Source organism: Mus caroli, chromosome 5, assembly GCF_900094665.2.
Source record: "Mus caroli chromosome 5, CAROLI_EIJ_v1.1, whole genome shotgun sequence".
Lineage (NCBI taxonomy): Eukaryota > Metazoa > Chordata > Mammalia > Rodentia > Muridae > Mus > Mus caroli.
The window spans coordinates 95,617,606-95,636,617 of NC_034574.1; the positions used below are offsets into that span (position 1 = coordinate 95,617,606).

The following is a 19,012-nucleotide window of genomic DNA, read 5'->3' on the forward strand; positions in this document are numbered from 1 at the left end:
ATTTATTTATTTATTTATTATATGTAAGTACACTGTAGCTGTCCTCAGACACTCCAGAAGAGGGAGTCAGATCTCGTTAAGGATGGTTGTGAGCCACCATGTGGTTGCTGGGATTTGAACTCCTGACCTTCGGAAGAGCAGTCGGGTGCTCTTACCCACTGAGCCATCTCACCAGCCCCTCTTCCTCTTTTTGGTAGGGAGAATCTTTTCAAAATATTGAAATATTGAGGAATGTTGTTATATGGATGCATGTTCATACTTATATACCAGAGTGAGCATATTAGGGTCACAGGGCAGTTTGGGGAGTCATGTCTCCCCTTTCCACCTTGTTTGAGGCAATGTCTTACTCCATGCAAGCTGGCCCTGGAGCTTCCTGGCAGGTCTCTCGTCTCTGCCTTCCGTCTGTGTGTATTAGTGTTGGGATTATAGATCTACATCAGCACATCCATCTGTTCTCTTTTTCACTGACTTTGGCTGGCAGGCTTCCACCCCAAGAGACTTTTCCCACTGAGCCATCTCTCAGTCCCCAGGGACCGCGTCTTTGGACACACTTGTCTCTTACACATGCAACCCTGCATTCTTTCCCTTCCGCCATCTATCCCGTCGGAATGCTCCCTGCCCAGAATGTTTTGAGTTCCTCAGTAATGTCTTATTTAGAAGCTGCACTTGTTCTAAACTGATTCAATCTAAAAGCCTCCTGCCAGTTGAGTATTTTCACTCTTGACCTGAAGGAGCAATGAATTAATTAAGGTGCTAGCCCCTGTCTGCCACAGATCCTTTTAGGCTGAAGATGTGGAAGGCTTGGGAAAGTTCCCAAGAGAAACTCCATCTACAGTACTCTAGCACACCCTTCTTAGTAATGAAAAAATGCTTTCTAACAAAGAAGCTAAGGTTCACTGCAACTCAGCACGCATAGCAGGGTCTTTGTTAAAAATACATTTCTCTAAGCCAGGCAGTGGTGGGCACATGGTTTTAGTCCTGGCACTTGGAAGGCAGAGCAGGTGGATCTCTGTGAATTCAAGGACAGCCTGATCTATCAAGTGAATTCTTGGGGAGCCAGCACTACACAGAGAAAGTCCCACCCCCTTTCAAAAATTATTCTCAGCAACATTTAAATATTTAAGTGTTAAATAAATAATACTTAAACATTAAACACTTAGATAACATTAAATACTAAGTGCAAATGTTTAAGCATCATGAATTACATCAGTTAAGATTATACTATAGATATAAGTGCCATTGAAGGAAGTTTTTAGGGAGCAAGTCTATTATATGAGGTATATACCATTCTCACACACAGGTATGTCAGTTATCTCCTAAAACATTTTTTTTTTTTAAATCAGAGACTCGACTGGAAATTCAAGAAGACTTAGCTATAAATCCCTGTGATCTGATTAAAACTTGCAGAAAAAAGAGAGAGAAATTAAAACGTAAACCTTTAACCAGTTTTCTTATTGGATTATTGTTGTTTTTATTCATTCACTTGGAGAGTCTCTAGTTTTAAATTTCCATTTGCAAAATGAGAATGCTAGCATAATTCAGGAATTAAAAGAAAGTTCATGACTATTCTAAACCATGGAGTCTGGGGAACCTAGAGTTTTCCAGAGTCCTCATCAGTCTTTATAAAGCTGGATGTCGTTCAGCCAATAGAAAGTAAACACGCAGAATGTATCTTTAACATAATAGGAGACATGTGTCCCACTGTTCTGGAAGAACTCCGTGAGTTTTTCAACCACATCTGAGGAGCCCAAGGTCCAGGACCCCTTCAGTGGGTACTGAGGAGCTGTCTTCATGGGGCACTGTTGGCCCGGGTAAAACTGTGGGCTTGCACCAGCAGCTTTCATTTGACAGCCTGTCCTGTGCTGAACAGTTCTATTGCTTTTCTAATTATCTTAAATCAAACCCGGAAAATCAAGTAACGGGGATGCTGAATAAACAAAACTGCAGCCTTGCCATTATTATTGAATCTTAGCTGAGCCCCCTTTTCTACCCTTAGAACAGGCAGTGTGCTAAATTTCTTTAGTGAATTCTCAGCGATCCTCCCGACACACCCTGTTCGGACCCTGCATTGCATCCTAATGAAGGGCACGCTACTGCCTCTGTGCCATCGTGACTAGAGGCTTTGGGTGCAGTCACGGAGGAGCTCAGTCCCCTGGAAGCCTAAACAGTCATTCTCAGACTTCATCACTCAGAACCATCACTCAGGCTTTGGAACTTGTGCCTTTCAGCTGCTTTGAGCAGCCTACTATCTGGATACCTCGAGGTGTTGGGTCTGTGTGACTCTTTCCATCATTTTTGTTGTTGTTGTTGTTTTATTTTCAAGTATTTTATTGGAAGTTATTAATGTGGAAAAAAATCACCTGTATGTGCAGAACAATTGAGAATAATTGAGCAAATTACAGAAAGTACATATGATGAAGTACACAGAGACATTTTATATTACTTCCTTATGTAACGAAGGTAAAAAGAATAACAAAGTCGTTATAACATTTATTCTCTGGTACTATGGGGAAGATAGTTGTTTTCTCTATTTTATCTTATTGTATTTTATTTTGTATTTTAGCTTCTACAGATGCTTTGGCTTTAGAGAACTCTCTCTAGTTCTGGCTGTGCTGGACCTCATCATGTAGACTAGACTGGCCTCAAACTCACATAGCCCTCAGGCCTCAGCCTCCAGATGATGGGGTCAAAGGCGTGTGCCGCCACACCCAGTTCTCTGGCTTATTTTTAATCAATTAATTATTAATTAATTAATTAATGTATTTATATCCCAAATGCTACCCCAATCCCATTCTCTCTTTTTTGTTGTTTTTTATTAGATATTTTCTTTATTTACATTTCAAATGTTATCCCCTTTTCCTAGTTTCCCCTCCAAAAATCCCCTCCCCCTTCCCCCTCCCCCTGCTATATGTAGTAGAGGATGGTCTAGCCGGTCATCAATGGGAGGAGGGGCCCTTGGTCCTGTGAAGGTTCTAGGGGTGAATCCTGTCAGCATTCTGTGCCTGGTTATACCGTCTCCTTAGGACACAAGGGTCAGTAACCCCAGGCCCCTGCCAGAGTTTCTGTGCTTCCTAGACATGGGAATGCATTTTCTCTCCCAGAGTTCACCAACACTGCTCTCTATCCCCAGAGCACCTCTCTTATCTCTGTGCTCTTCTCAGGCTCCCCATCCCATTAGCTTTGGTAAACACTATGCTGACCCATCTCTCTGGGGGGGGGGGGGTAGGAGAGTTTTTCTTTACCCAGCACCCTAATTAGTGGTTTGTTTACTTGTTCTGACAGTTTTACATCCTTGCTTGTTGATTCTTGTAATGAAAGAGAGCAGATGTTCCAGCCTTCATTCCCTATTTTTCTCCCACTTCCAAAATATACTTTGTATCTCATTGTTATCCTCTTGGGGGAAAAATTCACAGTACACATCCGGATAAGGCAAACAAGATGGGGGGGGGGGNGTTAGACTCTGAGATTATAAATGGCCGTTTTTCAGACCTTACAGGTGCTGGTGACTCACTTCACAGCAACACTACCTTATGAACTGTCTTCCCTCAAGGTCTCTAAGCCTGGAGCACTTTACTTCTCAGCCCTCTTGCTTCACCTTGAATCCCCAATCCATCACATCTGGTTCTCTCAAGTGTTCTTTCATGATGGTAAAAGCAAAAGCAGAAGCAATCTGCCGGCACTTCTGCAGGTTAGAAGGCTTGATACCATCTGCCACTTAGTAGTCTTTCAGGGCTGGTGGCTGTGAACACTGAACTTCCACACATTGTAAAGGACTGCTACCCTATCTGGCTTCTGCCTGTGTTGATTATACTGCATTCCTAAAAGCCTGCAGAGAGAAGGGAAGTCATCTAGAGGGTATGAACTCTCCAAGTTTAGAATTTAATGCTGTTCTGACTTCAGTTCTACTCTTTGTCCTATTCTGAGACCTTAAGAGATAGTTCTCATTCCTGTTCTGCAATCTAAATACCCATATGGCAGTAATTATGTATTTTAATGAAGAAAGACAAAAAGAGCTCAAAGGAATAGCAGCTAAGGAAACAATAAAGCAGTTTTCTTTTAAGAGAAGGAGGTGAGATGATTGGAAGCAGAAAAGAAGCTCTGTTGTATATGAACCAGAGATTCTACCTTCTGGAAGCCACACTTAGAGGGTAACTTGGATCAGTTGTCCAGTTTCCTCTACCTTTCCCCAGTTCAGGTGAATCCTAACATTAAGTAAAATTGTCACTCAAACTCTGCTTAAGGTTTTGGTTAAGAAGGGGTAGTGCCGGCCTCAAGGACCATAGGCATAGGAGAGGAGGTGGGTATAAAACAAACAGCATCAAAGACACTTCCTCTAGTCATCGCTGCAAGCACATTCTCCATCACTGGTGACTGGTGTTAATATCACCACCATTGGCCAACAGGGTTTACATGTAGGGGATTCTATATCAGATACAGAGAGGGGGTTAAGAATAAGTGAATCATCCCATTTTAGTAGTGTGGATAACAAAGATGTTGCGTGAAGTTAAAAAACAACTATCCATCAGGAGACAGAGAGATTTATAAATCAAGGTGTGAGTCGCAGTTACTCATGTAATAAATCAGAGTTCTAAGTAAGCTGGGTATTATTTATGGCACATGCAGCAATCCAAACACTTGAAAAGCCTGGGCTACATAGTGAGACCCTGTCTCACCAAAGGAAAGGAAGGAAGGGAAGGAGGGAAGGAGGGAAGGAGGGAGGGAGGGAGGGAGGGAGGGAGGGAGGGAGGGAGGGAGGGAGGGAGGAAGGAAGGAAGGAAGGAAGGAAGGAAAAGACAGACAGAAAGAATTTCAAGACAGGAAATTATCTTATCCTGTTATTCAAGGCATAGTCACTTCCAAAATACAGCAATATAAATAGATATATCTAGATAGATTTACACATCTCAAAGATATTTAATACTCACTAGATCCCGTCCACCCGATTTATTCTAAATTACTCTGGAACCTTCACCGCTTATTTCTAACTTTCTTGTAACAAATCGGAGGGAGGGTACGAGAGAACTGGCTGAGGACTTCCGGGTCAGAGTGAATAGGCTGAGGATTTCCGGGTCAGAGTGGACAGAGTGAAGACTTCCGGGTCAGAGGAGCCGCCGAGTACAAGAGGGCATTAGCCATCATGAGATTGTTGACAAGCAATGTTAAAGAGAAAGTGCAAGGAGCTGGGAAAGTAGGAACCTAATCAAGAGATGTCTTTCTTTCCTTTCCCTAGACTTATCGTAGCATGAGCCTATAAAATGATACTAAGGTATATTTGAAAACACAATCTTTAGAGGCAAAGTCTCAACCACCATCTGCCTTGCATGTAGTCTAGAGAGGGCATTTAAGAATTTAAGAATCAATTTCCTCCTCTGTAACACTGTAGTATAAGATCATACGAGAAATCATAAAATCATAAAATAATCAGAAATTTGAATTAAATGGGGATTCATATCTTATAGACTATGGATATTTTATGATGTTTGTGAGTTGCTTGAGAAGTTTAATTACTACAAAAAATGGAAGCTTATGAAATGGCCACTAGAGATATAACTACTGTAGATCAAAAATGTTTGATCTCAAGATGTTAAATTATAAAGGCTATAAATACTTAAATAAATAATGTAGAGAAATGTAGAGAAGATAAGCACGGATTCAGGAAATTCTAGAAACTTAAGATACTTTCACAAATAAGTTATAGGCTACTAAAATATTAATACAGAGGAGACAGAGTGAAAACTATACACTGAAACCTCCCTCAGCACTTGCTGGATAACCTTCCTCTGCATGACCAAACCTGCAGGTTCATGACATTGATATCTGCACAAACTCATTTGGAATATTCCTTTTCTAATTCTGAGGACTACAGTTAATATGGAAAGAATGTCCCATAAGTAATCAGAAATTTGAATTAAATGTGTATTTGCATCTTATATACTATGGATATTTTATGATTTTTGTGAGTTGCTTGAGTAGTTCACTTACTACAAAAAAATGGAAGCATATGAGATATATCTATTGTAGATCAAAAATATTTATCTCAAGTTATTAAATTATAAAGGCTATAAATACTTTACTAATCAATTTGACGTTGTGGAGATTTGCTGGCACGCCTACTCTCCCCTGCTCTTCCTGGCCTTGGCTATTTATATAAAAGCTAGTGATCTCGTGGGCATTTTCTACCTTTATAGTAATGTCTCCTCATTATGTTTGATAAGACCTTCAGGAAAGTAAGAATTAGCTACTGTTCCAAAAGTCATTTGCTTGTTTTTCATAACACGATATTTAGATATTTAGATAATAATGCTAATTAATAACTTATGATTTCTAAGGTACATTTTAAATATGTTTCCATAAGAGGGTTTGTTTTGTTTTGTTTTGTTTCGAGACAGGGTTTCTCTGTATAGCCCTGGCTGTCCTGGACCTCACTTTGTAGACCAGGCTGGCCTCGAACTCAGGAATCTGCCTGCCTCTGCCTCCCAAGTGCTGGGATTAAAGGTGTGCGCCACCACCGCCTGGCTCCATAAGAGTTTTAATACCTTAAAAAGTACCTTAAATATAGGATTATTTTAAAATTCCATCAACTATATTTCTGAGAAATAGCGAATACATACTTCTCTTACACTTGAAACCTTAAACTGGTGTTTTTCCCTTCAAAACTATCTTGTCTGCCTTTGAGGCCAGTCCTGGAGACTAGCATGGCTTCTCCCTGAGGCCTTGAGAGTATCTTACCTTCAGCCGACAGACACAAGGACAGACACAAGTGGAGTCCTTGTTTCTGGGTCCGTTTTGGCCTCCCATGATCTCTTACTATCATGAGCCCACATGTCTCCCAGATACAAGCAACGCCCTATCCAAGGATAGGTTCTTAAAGTAATAGCCAACGGAAACTAATCAAAATAGTAAGCAGATAAGGAATCTCTCAGGGACACCAATGCTGTCCATGAGAACCTGCCTCGCACTCCAGACTTCTGAGCCTATGCGGCTGATGCTCTAGGACACTTCCACAGCTGTCTTGTGTCTTGGTGGACCTTAAATCCCAGCCTAAGAGCCTCCCTTCTTAGCTTTCAAGGAAGAAATTGCCTCATTCCATGATGTAGGGGCTCCCCTCATCTAGGCCAAATGAAGAGCACGCATGGCTATAAAAGACACACACCTGGAGACCTGGACAGAATATACAGCCTGGGTCAGCTCAAGTGTCAAATTTCACAGGGAAGATGTGCGGTGGTGCCTAGAGGATGGGTACATTTGAATTCTCATCCACTGCCTTGCTTTGATTACTTGGAACAATAACAATGAAAGACAGACCTGACTATCTGAGTATGAATCTTTGGACAAAACGTTTTATTCAGTATAATACAAATCAAACAGAAACTAAGAGTCTCGGGCCTGACTCAAATATTCAGTTTCTATCTGGATGTTGGCAAGGAGCATCTTACCTGAGGAGTCAATGTCAGTTATAAAAGCCCTACGGTCTTCTCCACATTTTTGAACTATGGTACAATTCTTCACAGCAAAACTAAATGACTCTTAAGTTGTGCTACGTGTGCCCATGAACCTGTTATGTTGTGATGGGTAAGTTTAGAGGAACAACGTGTGCTCAGTTTGTTTCTCCCTCCCAGTATCTCTGGAATGACGGAGACATGAGAATTGTATGTATTCATAGTTTATGTCCTAGTGTTTTAACATGTGGAAAACATCTGAAATGATGACCACTGTCAAGCTTATGTCAAACATAAGGTCCTTTATAGTCTCAACCAATCGAGAGAGTTTTAAGTGTGCTGTGCATTGGCTACATAGAGCCTATGTGTTGTGTCAAACAGATCTCTTCCCTTTCAGCAACATCATCTGGTTCTCCCTCCCTGAAATGCTGACAGCCAGTTCCGTTTTCTACTTCTGTCACTATGACATTTTTGGATGCCAGTGTAAGTGACAGCATGCACTTGTCGCCCTGTGCCTGCCCCATTTAACCCAGCAAAACATCTTTCAAATTCATCCACAGCACAACAGATGACAAAGACTCTTAAAATACTGAGTAATTTTGTATTTTGCAGATTTAACAATCTATGAAATATGTGTGGATACATGTGTGTGTGTGAGTGTCTGTGTGTGTGTGTGTGTGTGTGTGTGTGGTGTTTTTCACTAATTTGTCAGGGAACACAGAGTAATTCTATCACTTAGCTATTATGAACCATATCACAGTGCACATGGGAGTGTAGACATCTCTTTGAAATACTACTTTGATTTCCATTGGATATATTCCCAGAAATTGGACTGCTAGATCATATCATAGATTTATTTTTAGTTCTCTGAGGAAGCCCCATACTCTTTCCTGACATGTCTGCACTAGTTTACACTCTAATCAGCAGTTCACAGGGTTCTCTACCCTCTCTCCGCACCTTTGCCAGCACTTGTTACAATTGGTCTTTCTGATAAAAGCCATCGCAAGTGGCCTGAGGTGTGGACTCACCTGTGGTTCTGATCGCTCTTTTGCTGGTGATTAGTAATGCCGAACACGGCTCTGCAAAGCTGTTGGTCATTGTGCACCTTCTGAGAAATGTCTCCTCATATCCCTGGTCAATTTTTACTAGTGCTTAGAGAATTCTTTTATGTGTTTGTCTATAACCCATGATTGTTTTATGCTTTGCAAGTATCTTCTCCAGTTCCGTAGGCTGTGTCTTCACCTGTTGATCACCGGGTTTGTCTGGCTCGGCACCACCTGCCTGCTTTTGTTTTGCTCGTCTATACTTTTGGGATCACTTTCCAGGGCAAGGTTATGCTGACTCACACATAATTTATTGTACTTCTTTCCTAATGTCTGCCCTTACTTTTGCCTTCCCTTACTTTTATGTATATGAGGTGAGTGGGGTGTAGTTTAACCCTTCCGCATGTGTGTCTCCAGTGTTCTGTATCAAGAAACAGCACTGGGATACAGTTACGTGGTGAAGCATGTGGGCACTTATTAAATTATTTGTTTGAAAATACCCTATAAAATGAGAGTTTTCCAACATAATATGTTTTCAGGATTGATATCAGTACACATGATAAAGATTTTAAGGCAAGTATTAACAGAACAGTGAAGGCGACTCTGCCAATGTGCAAACTTGTAGAAATTATTATAATTTATTTCCCTTTTATCAGGGTCTGGGGTCAACGCGGGATATGCCTGGATTGGCTCTTTAGCTGTTTTAACGGTGTTCTGGGGTAGAAGGTTTTGCATCTGGCACCCCATCACCCCAGCTGTGGAGTCCGACTCTCTGTCTGTCTCTGTCTGTCTGTCTCTCTGTCTCTCTCTCTAGTTTGATTTAATAAAACGTTACCTGATGCTACAGAATAATACTAATTTGCCTCAAGCCTTTTTTCTTTGAATTTAGGTTTGCCATTTTTCAGATAGGCCTTACTGTACCCAGGCAACCTTAGCTCACTGAACCCCAGGCTACCTTAGCTGACTGTACCCCAGGCTACCTTAGTACTCACTCTTATCTCATACTATCCTGGAACTCACTCTGTAGTCCAGAGTGTACTAGACCTTGTCTCAAAAACAAACAAACAAAAAACCAACAATATAAAAGCTGAAGCCCACTGTTGACTCCCTGTGAAGTTAGAGCTGCCCGCCTCAGTTACCTCTGATTGCATCTTCTACAGCTTCTAATTTCCTCTTTCACCCAGTCTCCACTGCATTTTAATCCTTCTATAACTGACAGAATCATTCATCTCCTTTTCCTTCCATGTTTTTCCTTTCCAGTGCTGGGCGCTGAACCCCAGGCTTCCTATAGGCTAGTTGACTGCCCACGTGACTGAGCTACACCACCAGCCCTCACCCTTCCTGATAGAAAATGCCATGGGCGTCGTGGAAAGAGGTGGTCATTCTGTCAGTTTGGAAAACACAGCTGTAAAAACGCTCCATCGATAGGATTATAAATTTAGCATGCTCATGGGTGTTTCTCTTTTCTTTCTTTCTTTCTTTCTTTCTTTCTTTCTTTCTTTCTTTTTTTTTTTTTTGGGGGGGGGGGTCGGGTCAGAGTTCCTCTGTATAGCCCTGGCTGTCCTGGAACTCACTTTGTAGACCAGGCTGGCCTAGAACTCAGAAATCTGTCTGCCTCTGCCTCCCGAGGCGTGCGCCACTACTGCCCGGCACTCATGGATGTTTCTATTCTTGACTTTACACATAAATATAGTTATGAGCTGGTGGCCGCATATCATAGCACGTGCCTGGAGTCGCCTAGCAGTAAATCACATATGTGGCGCAGGCTCTCGTGTGATGCCAGCCTTACGTTCTCAGGAAGTGCCTCACCAAGTGCCTGTCTGACAGTTGAGGAGGATGGAGGGGAGGTCAGAGTGACAGGCACAACTAGTTCAGTTAAGAAAAGGTAGAGACGACTCATTTCTATTCCCGCGCCTTTTCTGCCCCTGCTACTGATTCTTAGTCGTGGATTTTCCTTATTTTCCCAATTACCCTTACAATACTAGAATTGGCAGAGGAGCAGCGGCAGATAAGAGCATTTATAGTAGTGGAATTTTCACTCTATTGATATAGTAATGTTCGGCGTATGTTGCTTTTATTTCTTTAAAATGGACCAATATTTATTATTGTTTCCACTTAATATTTGACTGCGGAGTCACAGAGCTAAAATGTGGCCCTCGCTGAATATTACTCCTTGACATAGTTGGAGTTCAGTTTAAGAGTTCCGCTTACATACGACTCAAAGTTCTTTTCATCGTCGCTTTCTGTTTCCTAGTTTAAAGAAGGAGAAAATAATAGGAGCATATTACACATGCACCAAAATAAAATAATGGCCTTTTAACCCCTGTTGAACAATGTGCCTGTAGCCCAGTGGAAAAGCACAGGCCTCCCATGCGTGTGGCCCAGGGTTCAATTGCAAAGACCACAACCAGGAGCCTAATAAAACTCTGAAAGTGAAATGTGAAGATGCTTCGTCATGACTTGGTAGGAGACGAATGATGTGTGACTACAGTGTGGAAGTCATCCCATTATGAGCTAGTAATTGATGTCTTTATTGATCATGCACTTTGAAACCTTTGAAGGATCCAAAGATGGAACCTATCAAATGAATGGCAGTGGCTCCTCAGAAGGTGGTGATTAAAATATACCTAAAGAACATTTAACTCGTAGCAGCAGGGGCAAGCGAAGCCACCATTTATGAGAACATTAGCATCAAATCTTAGTTACATGCTATATTTGCATAAATATCTGTGCTTGTTTTAGGATTAAAAATACATACAATTATAACATGTGCACAAGTTGAGGACATTTGAACATGGAAAACTAGCATAAAGATTTCGACATCTATGAAATTTGTAACAATTTGTCATAAATTGCTGTCTCCTGAATTCAGTTGGTACTCTACAAACGAATCCTTTAGCATTGATGTAGGCTATTTTTTTTCCCAAAGACAACATTTTCAAGAATAATCTTTTCACATCAGGCTCCTCTTTGTTTTTCTAGAAATGTGTTCTAAAAGAAATGTTGAAAATAAAATTTAACAGAAAAATAGAGATACTCTCATTTGTGTGGTGATATTAAGGAAGGAATCGAGTCATACCCACAATAGTGAAAGGTAGAAATTATATAAATTATATTAATGCCCCAAATGTTACAAAGGCTTTGAAATAACAAATTATATTTATATGTATATATGGAAGACAAATAAAGATACACAGAGAGAAAAAAGACTTTAAGGGTATTTTAGAATGTCCGATTTGAAAATGGTGGGCATAAGAAAAATGCTTATAAAACGTTTTAAAGGAAATAGTAAAGAAATGTATATGCAAACTATGACCATGTGATTAAAATTCTACATGTGAAAATGCAAGGCATGCATGCATGCATACATACAAAATGGCATGCACATATGCATTATACATTTGCATGCATATGCTTATAGATACATAGAAAATATACATAATATTTAGAAGATCAAGCAATTAAAACAATTTTCTTCTATGTCAAGATCCTTATATTTAAACAGAAATATATTCTCATGGAAATCACGGCAATTATGTGCTCAGGACCAACCTTGTCCAATTCCACAGAGTATAAACATGACACAGTTGCTTTGCCAAAAGACACATTTAAAAATCTGCACTGCACGTGCATACATGTGTGGGTGCATGGGTGCGCGCCTGCGCACACATGTGCTTGTGTGCATGTGTGTGTGTGTGTGTGTGATGTTTGTATGTTTTACTATATTGAAGTCATTGCAGAACATTTACAAAGGCAAATAAACAAATGGCAAGAAAAATTTCCATAGTCTCATTTCTTAGAGATAAATGCTTTCAACAAATGTTAAACATTTCAGATTTTTCTATATTGTTAGATATTGATTACAAAATTACAAGAGACACAGTGTGATTTTACTATTGAGCATAATCAACTTAATCGTGGCACTGTATTTTACCCAATAGAATACCATAGTAAAACTACATTTTGAGTATTACTTTTGTAAAAGTGTCTAATTAGAAGCCTTGTTAATTATGAACCTAGACAAACCTTAGCAGAACATTACCTTGTTCCAAATGAATGTAACACAATAGCACATAGTTGTAACTTGTTGATTTTTTAGTAACTAAAATGTTATATCTTACTATAGAATAATAATGGTGACAGTGCATATCTGTGCTTAGCTACATGCCCTAGGGAAGGTATAATATGAGCACGGGCATTTTCTGTCTTCTACGAATAGGATTTCTCAGGTTGTTATATTAAAAATATGAAGCATCCTATCTTTTGGCTTCAGGCCCAGTGCTCATAGTGTAGGACCAACTCCCTGATACATTTGTATCTGCTCTGTGTCCCTGGGTAAATCCTTTTGTCTTGAAATATTGTCTGTGTCACTACTGAATCTTTTTCTTCAAGTAAGCATTTAGAGAAATATATTTGAATTTAAAAAGGAAACCCACTGCTATTTGTCCAATCTTTCAAACATTTTTTTCAACAAACTAATAATTCTTTAGCAGGCAAATTAGCTTTATGCTTAGTCCAAATATCTGAGTGGTATCAAGATTTTTTTATTTTAAGTCGTTTTCCCCTAAGAAACATAGACGTGGCAAATCCACATGTGCTGTCTCTTTAACAGGCTGGTATTTACTCATGATGTGTAATAGTTACATCAAAAACAATCTGTAAAGCACAAACAACAGATCAATCAGAAGTAGACTCAGCCATGCCACTTCCCCACAGGTCTGCACGCCTCAAGCAAATCTGTGTTGCCATTTTGCAGGTCATTCTGGAATGTTCTAGAACAGCAGTACCTTTTAGATAATAGTAGACTTGTTGGGGCTCCTGATAACTAACTATTCCCCTTCTAGTGAAGGGCAGTTACTTTAATACAGTGACTATGTTTTACAGTTGTGCCGTATCCATCCTCTCTAGATTGGAGTTTGCAGACATACACGTACAGATACACTCTCAGTTTCCAGTGCCATTTTGTATGCACAAAAAAATAAAAAAATAAAAAAATAAAAAATAAATCACTGAACTTCAAGCAGTTCTGTATTTTTCTTATAATTCTGCAATGTGCAGAATTTTGTTAATAATACTCATGGATAATCTGATGCAGGTGTCACACGTCACGGCAATTATGTGCTCAGGACCAACCTTGTCCAACTCCACAGAGTATAAACATGACACAGTTGCTTTGCCAAAAGACACATTTAAAAATCTGCACTGCACGTGCATACATGTGTGGGTGCATGGGTGCGCGCCTGCGCACACATGTGCTTGTGTGCATGTGTGTGTGTGTGTGTGTGTGTGTGTGATGTTTGTATGTTTTACTATATTGAAGTCATTGCAGAACATTTACAAAGGCAAATAAACAAATGGCAAGAAAAATTTCCGTAGTCTCATTTCTTAGAGATAAATGCTTTCAACAAATGTTAAACATTTCAGATTTTTCTATATTGTTAGATATTGATTACAAAATTCCAATCATAATGTAGTCACTGTTTTAATATGCTATTTAGGGGTACACTATTACATCATGAAATATGCAACACACATGATAGTACACATACTATACATACAGTACAACTTACAATGTAAAAACAAGAATCAGCCTCGATTACACCTGCATATTGAGAACTGGACACTGTGCTCTAGGAGAGGGACCCTCAAGGTTCCACTTGCTAAAGAGCAGGAGTTTGTGTCCCTGTGCACATGAGCTTCCTTGTAGAACCCTGGATACAGCACAGTCGGAAGAGCAGCTGGCCTGTGATCAGTGCAGGTCTCCTGGGTCCTGAGAGAATGGCCTGTTGTGGCATAGCCTGTGTGTGCAGGGTGGAAGTAATGGGGGGATTACACTGTAATGCTTTGTTTTTATGAGATTTCAAATATGTTCCGCCATCCTGATCAGTAGGATGCCATTGAGTGCCCAGGAGTTAAGTTCCTTCCCTTAACACTTCTCACTACTTTTTCTACCATTTTTAATATCTTTCAATGTTCCTGTTTTTCTAAAATGTATGATATGCCATCCCAAATTCTCTGCCCTCTTGTTCCAGGTTACATAAAAAAGATCTGTAAAACAGGAGCAAAAATACAAACAAGTCAAAAGTGGCTTCTGGGAAAGCCACAGTAACAACAGAGTAACATTGATTCTTTACTCTTCCGACAGAAAAAGATACTGAAATAGACATTATCCACCTAGAAAAAAGTTACCACTAAGGAGAAACAGGAAATGATGTCTACAAACATAAAAATATTTTAAAGTCTTAAACATTTTTAAAACACTTGATAGGTAGTCCCTGTCTTAGGATATGTTGACTTCTAGACTTTTCTTTTAAATTATATCATGTTACAGAAGAGCTCTGTGTTCCCCAGAAGCCATACTTTGAAGTATGGGTTGTACTTTCTTTCCAAGACCAGATCTACAGAGTACAATCTTCTCTGACAATGCTTGGCAGCCATAGAATCACATCTCACTTCAGTCACAGGCCCGTGAGGATGAAGAGCAGATGCCCTACAGGATGCTGAGCTGGGATGCTCAGCAGGTTGAATGTGTGAAGGGATTTTCAGTTTATGATACTCCCAAACTGCAGTGTTTGCTGAGCCATGGGCCAACCTTTATCCAAGTGGGAAGCCATGGAGGACTTCAGGCTGGAGCCCCTGGAAGGCTCATGTGAAGCTGCAACATTCCCACAAAGAGAAAGTGAGGCAGGGGCCACAGGAGAACAAGGCAATGTTAGCTGTGCATCTCCCTCCCTGCCTGGCCTCCCACTGCCTTCTCCCTCAGGCTTTTGATGTTTCCTTCATGCTGCTTTTCAACCTGCGATTCCAAAATCAGCATCTCTCATACAAGAGAGAAAAGTAAAGGTTCTAAGAGTAAGACACAGAGGGTGTGATCGTGGGCTTTGAGGTTGCTTTATTGCTAGCGTTGTTGGTTGGGGCTATGATAATTCATTTAGGCAGTTACTAGTCTATAAAACAAAGTATCAAACAAAGCAGTATAATTGTTTAAACAAAGTGTCCTACCGTCTGTGTTCATTTTAAATTTTTTAAAATAAACAATTAAAACTTGTGTCAGTGGATTTTATTTAAATGATTATTTAACTAGATTTAAAAAAAAAAAACCTGTCTGTAGGTGTTTTATCCTTCTTTATTTGGAAGGAAATGATTTTAGAGAGAAGAAGAGAAAATAGGGTTTTTTTCTTCCCATTTGATGTATGTTGTATATGTCAAGATAGGCTTCACAGCATATTAACATAGAAATCCACCCCTTAAGTGAAATCTGCTTTCTCCACAGTAAGATCTAAAGTAAACATTTTAGGTTCGGTAGCAATACCAGAAAGGCCAGAGAGGGAGAGTTCTTTACTGAAATTACTAACTGGATAGTTAAGATGTCACAGGTAATTTTGTTGTTGTCTTGTTTGCTTGGTTGTTTGGTTGGTTTTATTTTTTGAGACAGGTTCTTCTTTAGCCAGGCTGGTTTTGAACTCAGAATGTAGCCAAGAAAGCCCTTAAAGGCCTGGTCCTGTTGCCTCTGCCTTCCAAAGCTGGCATCACAGACCAGCGCCTGGCACAGGGCATTGGGTTGTTCCATAATGCAGAACTAAAGTTGAAAAAGAAAACTTAAATGAAAAAACTGTGTGCTTGCTCTTTTCCTCTACAGGTGATCTATTTGACATTTGTTTGCATTATTGTATCATTCCGGTCTTAGCCAATGACCAAGGAGGATGAGGGTGGTCGCTGTCTGCAGTGTCTGCAACAGCGTAGTGATTGCATTTGCAAGATGGTCCAGTGTAAGGCCTTCTGGGTTAATGTGGGGACAGCTGAGAGGCCTGAGTTCATGAAAGCTGTGGGGCTCTATTATTTACAGATGGGTTTTTTTGTTTGGCTGTTTGTTTTAAATCAGAGACATTGTATCACCAGGCAACCTCAGAGAAGATTGTAACATGTGTGAAATCGGATGAAAGGTGGAAACAACCTGCAGCCTAGGGGCCGGTCAGGAACAGGGGCTGCTTGGTGGGAGATACTACAGAGCATGCGTTAGCTGGCCCTGGCCCTGAGCCAGTCACGTGAACAGCCCACGAAGGGCTGCACTTCAGACCTCTGCTCCAGCTTCTCAGTGAACGTCAGTGGGAACAAACTTGGCATTTCATTAACATGCTCGGACCCAAGAGAACTAAAAATTTGATTCTTCTATTCACCTTAACACTACAGTTGGCAGAAATGAATAGTCATCTTACATGTATGTCAAAGTATGTCAAGAAGAGATGGGCTTGTTTCATTTTAAGGTGTTCTTGGGGGTTTTATAATTTAAAGACATTCAAGCAAAGAAAATGCATTTGTTGTATTTTGAAGGGAGAGTTCCATTGTATTATAGAGAACATTACTGAACTTGTTTCTTTAATTTGATGATAGACAGGACCCTACTAAAACTACAGAAAGAACACATAATACCAAACTACAGAAAGAATATTGACACACAATATCAAAACTTACCCATGGGATGAAGAATAAGGAGATGGCTCACCGGTTTAGAGAAAGTACCTGCTTTTGTAGAAAGTTTGTTTCCCAGCAGTCTTGCCTGGCCAGTCAGTCACCTGCAACCTCAGCTGCAAGAGATCTCGTGCCCTCTTATGGCCTCTGTGGGAACCGCACTCAGTATTCATGTGCCTACCTATAGACTTGCACACCTACACATAAATAATTACAAATAAAATAAACCTAAAAATCAGATCACATTTTCTGCATCTTGCAACGAGTTCAGTGCTGGAAAATATCAAAGCGTATTTTCCTTAAGATTGTTGCACACCATGTAAGTTTGACTTGCCTTGTAAAAACAATGAAGAACATTTCTTGTTAAGTTGCACTTCTGCCTTCTCACCATATAAAAACCAGACTTTATTCTCTGTCTGAGGAAGTTATAAGTTAACTGATTTGTCCAGGCTATGGGAACTCTGGGTCATGAAGGACTTGGCTGTAATTTAAACTCCACTAATCACTAGTTAACTGTGAGCAGGCTAATAATTCTCATCGCTGAAAGGGATAATAGCAGCTACCTCCTAGGGTTATTATGAGAATTAATGGACGTAGCATTCCTTCCTTAAGCCTCCAAGCCCCGTGTGTTTCTTGGGCACAGATGAGGCTCTATTATTGTTTCATTTCTTGTTCCTTATCTGCCTCCCTCCTCTGTGTCTCCCACAACCTAACTTCTAAATAATGCACAAGTCATCGTGAGAACATTAGCATTAATGCCCGGATGCGTGTGCTACTGACTTAACTCAACAGTGAACCTGGCATTCCATACCACCCTTTCCCCTTCATTAACCATCTTCTCCAGCCCCCACCAACAGGAGTCAACCAGGATACCGGGTTAACCCTGAAACCTGTCTTGCACATGGGCAAAACAGAGTTTCAACTGGTCTGGTTCGTCCTCCCTCAGAGCCTAGATGGAGGTCATGTTGCTCACAATTAAATCACTCTGGCCATGCAGTGACTGCCATCAAGACTGGCTACAAAGAGGACAGCAGTTCAATAAGACCTTTAACTCTATTTATAGCCCAGTCGAAGCAATCATTCTCCATAGAGCCCATGGAGTCCTAGAAAATGGCCATCAGTTCACAGGCCACAATACTCAGCAGGGCAATCGGAGGGAGGAAAAAAATGAAGTTAAGTGCCCTTTCCCCAGGACTCCACAGTATACAAAGCATTTTGACCCACTCATTGTTCCGGCTCATCCCCACCAGCCCAGGAAGTAGACAAAGCTCACAGCCAATGCCTGCTTTAGTCATCAGGATTCTGATGCCTCAAAGGGTCACACACAGCAGGTAAACAGAATTCAGAGAATGGGGGAAGCAGCTAAGGAGTGGGGCTAGCCTCTAATTCATGTGATGCCCCTCAGTAACTAATTGTTTGCCTGTAGGAAAATAAACCATGTAAGTAAGTTTCAGAAGACATTGAAAAGGCCTGATTTCGCTCCTACCTCGCTTTAAAGAACATGAATATATGAGAGCTAAAAACTTGAAACCATCGATTGGGAATCGTCTATGACACTCGCATCACTCTGTAGCATACAGGTACACGTTACAGAAGAAATGCCTGCGTGACGCCTGCCGGTGTTAAAATGTGTGTGTAAGTCAAGACCACTCTTGAAAAGGAATGGTAGGAATTTTTACGAGAAATTTTAAATTGACTCTGTCAGCGTTGTAAAAGCCTACATCATTACTATTTCTTTAGCATGGGGGATTGTTGCATAATTCCAGTGTGTGCCCCAAATAAAGATTTACTATGAGTTAGTATGGAACAAAAAAAATACTTTTTTCTGTTAAAAGTATTATTTGATTCTGGCCAGTGTTTTCATTGTATTGGATCTCTCTCTTAAACTTTGTTACTTACAAAATAGCATCAAAGCCCGTATAGCTTGAAAAACAGAGGTGTCTAGTTAATTAGTGTAACTACACGGATGCCTGCCTGCCAGTGGGATGTGTGTGTGTGTGTGTGTGTGTGTGTGTGTGAGAGAGAGAGAGAGAGAGAGAGAGAGAGAGACAGAGAGAGAGA

At 40.5% G+C, this 19,012-nt stretch overlaps 1 protein-coding gene across 4 annotated transcripts in view; it reads left to right on the forward strand.

Moving 5' to 3' along the window:
* Window positions 1–19,012, forward strand: part of Arhgap24 (Rho GTPase activating protein 24) — a 400,247-nt gene that overhangs the window by 254,420 nt on the left and 126,815 nt on the right. The gene's annotated exons all lie outside the window — the stretch shown is intronic.